Raw genomic sequence first — 3,596 nt, 5'->3', positions numbered from 1 at the left:
TCCTACTCTCCAGAAATATCCCTATCCTTCACATCCCCGTGACCCCTTCCTATCACCTCTAACCCCTGACCTCCCAATACTCCACTCCCACCTCTGACTTCTCCTACTTTTCATCTCCAACCTTTGACCTCCTGAACCATCTACTGCCACCCTCTGGCATCCCCTACCCATCATCGCCACTTTCTGAACACCCTAAACCTCCATCACACCCCTCTGGTGTCCCCTTCCTACTACCTCCACCCTCTTACCTCTCCAAACCTACATCTCCCTCCACCCACACTGAACACTGCTTGGTCTTTACCATCACTTCTGACCTTCCCCTCTCAAGGACTTTATCCTCAGTAGAGACCTCACCTTCACCACCCTTCGCTTACACCTTAATGAGATTCATGCATGACATGATGCCAAACTCTTCTTCCATTGATCTGTCTCCATGCCCAATTCCACAACCAGTATTTTCCACACCAACCCTCTCCCCCCCCACCCAATCAAGACCCCTCCTCCCACTTTAAGTGTTGTGTCTCCTCTTGGACATCTCATCCTAACCAGGTGCCCACTCTGGATCTTTTTATTCCAATTGCCACTGACACATCAACCATCTCAACTTCACCATTCCCTTCTCTTATTCCAAACTCACCTCCTCCATATGCTCTAACCTCCATTCTCTCCTCAAAAATACCAACCTCACCATCACACCCGCCGACAAGCATTGGGCTGTTGTGCTCTGCCGCACTGACCTCTACCATCTAAGGCCTGACAACAGCTCTTAAACATGTCCTTGCACTCACCCCTTTAACACGACCCCACCACATAACATTAAGCCACCATCTCCCACTTTACCACCACCCTCATCGTCCCTGTTCACCTCCCTCCCACGGCCAATATTGTTTCCCATCTCTTCACTGCCTGGTTCTATCTCCTACCCAAGATACACAAACCCAATTATCTAGGTGAACCCATTGTTTCCATATGCTCCTATCCCAGTCAACTAGTATTATCTTACCTTGACTCCATCTTTTTTCCTCTGGTCCAATCTCTCACTACCTACATCCACAATAACTCACATTCCCTCCATCTCTTCAATGACTTCTAATTACCTGAACTTGACTACCTCATTTTCACTATGGATTCCCAATCCCTTTACACCTCCATCCTCAGTATGCAAGATCTCAAAGCCCTTTGGTTCTTTCTTGACAAGAGACCAAATTGGTCACCTTCCACCACAACCTTCCTCCTCCTGGCAGAACTTAATCTCATTCTTAATAACTTCTCCTGTGACTCATCCCACTTTCTCCAAATCCAAGGAGAGGCCATGGGTACCTGTATGGGTTCCAGCTATATCTGTCTGTATGTGGGCTTTGTGGAGAAATCAATGCTGCAAGCCTACACTGGTGAGGCCCCTCAACACCTCCTCTACTATATTAATGACTAATCAGTACTGCCTCATACACCCATGATGAGCTTGCCAATGTCATTCACTTCGTTGCCAACTTCCACCCTGACCTCAAATTCTCTGGCGACACTCTCCACTTTCTTGATCTCTCAGTCTCCATCTTGGGAGATAAGCTTTCCAAAGACTTCACTTTTTTGCAAACCTACCAACTCTCACTGCTACCTTGACTATAATTTTCCACACTCAGTTCCCTGCAATGATTCCATCCCCTTCTCTCACTTTCTCTTTCTCTGTCGTATCCATTCCCAAGATGAGGTCTTCCAGTCCAGATCATCTGAAATGTCTTGCTTCTTCCAAAAATATGGCTTCCTCTCCACCACCATCAACTCAACTTTTACATGCATTTTTCTTCATTTCCCACCCATCTTCCCTGGCTCCCTTTGACCCCAGATTCAACAAAAACAGAACACTCCCTTATCCTCACCTACCACCCAACCTCTGCCTCCACATCCAATACTTTGTCCTCCATAATTTCCACTGCCTACAACAGGATCTCACCTTCCCCTCTCTTCCATTCTCTGCCTTCCATAGGGACCTCTCCCTCTGTGACACCCTTGTTCACTCATCCCTTTCCATTAATTGCACCCTTGGCACCTTTCCCTGTGCCCACAGGAAGTGCCTCACTTACACCCACATCTCCCTTGTTACCACCATTCAGGGCCCAAAATGGTCCTTCCAAGTGAAGCCACCCTTTCTTTACTTGTGTATCCATGGGAGTCATCTAATGCAACTGGTGCTACTTTTGTGGCGTTTGTACATCAGAGAGACTGGATGCAGACCGAGAGATCAATTTTTGTTGAGCTCCTTTGCTCTTTCTGCATCAGTGAGAGGGTTCTCCCAGTGGCCAACCGCTTCAGTTCTGCACTCCACTCCCATGCTGTCATTTCTGTCCATGGCCTCATGCTGTAAACCCAAGACAACCCTTAAATTGGAGGAGCAACACCTAATTTTCGATTGGGACACTCTCCAACTGGATGGCATTAACATCAACTTCTCCAGTTTCTGCTAGCCTATTCCCCCCCCCCCTTCACAATCCCTCTGCTTTCCTCCACCTCCCCACCCTTTCCATCTCCACTCACAGAGGTATCACTCCACCCTCTGCATGCTGGTGTACCCTCCCTCCCTTATCCACCTATCACCTTCTGCCTGTGTTCCTTCCAATGCTTCTCTGCCCCCCCCAACTCCACAATTTTGTTCGGGCCCCTGCCAACGTTTTGTCCATGCATTGATGAAGGGCTCAACCCAAAACTTTGCTTTTGATTCTTTATCTTTGCAATGTAAAGGACACTGTTTGACCTGCTGAGTTTCTCCAAATATCGTGCTTTTACTTCAATCATAGTATCTGCAGACTTTCATGTTTCGCTCATGATACAGATGCAAGTAGGTCACTTTAACCCAAAGCCAAATGGAAGTTGTCAAAGCCATGCATGTCTCCCAAAGTCTTGAGAAAGCTGACAACATATTAAAGGACCCATCACACCCTGGATGCATTCCCTTCTTCCCCCTTCCATCGGGCAGAGAAGATATGATCTTGAAAGCATATTCCTCTGGATTCAAGAGCAATTTGTTTCCTGCTTTTATCAGATTCTGAAATCTGTCTTTCACTGTTAAAAAAATCATTTGAATTTAGACATACTGCATAGTTATAGGCCCTTCTACCCCACAAACTCGTGCAGACATTCCTACCAAAATAAAACTAAACCTTCACTGCCACATAATCCTCTATTTTTCTTTCTATGAGACACTGTCTAAGTGTCCTTTAGTGCCTCTATTTTTCCAGCCCTCCCACCACCATCCACGGCAATGCATTCCAGGTAACCACAATTCTGATTTTTTTAAAAACTTAACCCTGGTGTCTCCCATAAGTATTTCCACCTTCACTTTGTGCAGATATCCTCTGGGGTTTGAAATATGCAACAGGAGAACTCTTAATAAAAAGATCATTAGGAACATACTGAAACCTTTCTCCACCAAATGTTTACCATGTGTTAAGTCAAAGAAAAACAGTTGAGACACAAATGTCTCATCAGAAAATAGTCCTTTTCAAACAAATCTACCAAGTTCATATTCTTAGCTAGTCAGCAAGTCCAATGAGGAGGAACATCATGAAGATTTGCAGAATGAAGATATATTTGGATTAAAC

This window comes from Narcine bancroftii, chromosome 2, assembly GCF_036971445.1.
Source record: "Narcine bancroftii isolate sNarBan1 chromosome 2, sNarBan1.hap1, whole genome shotgun sequence".
Classification (NCBI taxonomy): Eukaryota; Metazoa; Chordata; class Chondrichthyes; order Torpediniformes; family Narcinidae; genus Narcine; species Narcine bancroftii.
This window is presented reverse-complemented; position numbering follows the sequence as displayed.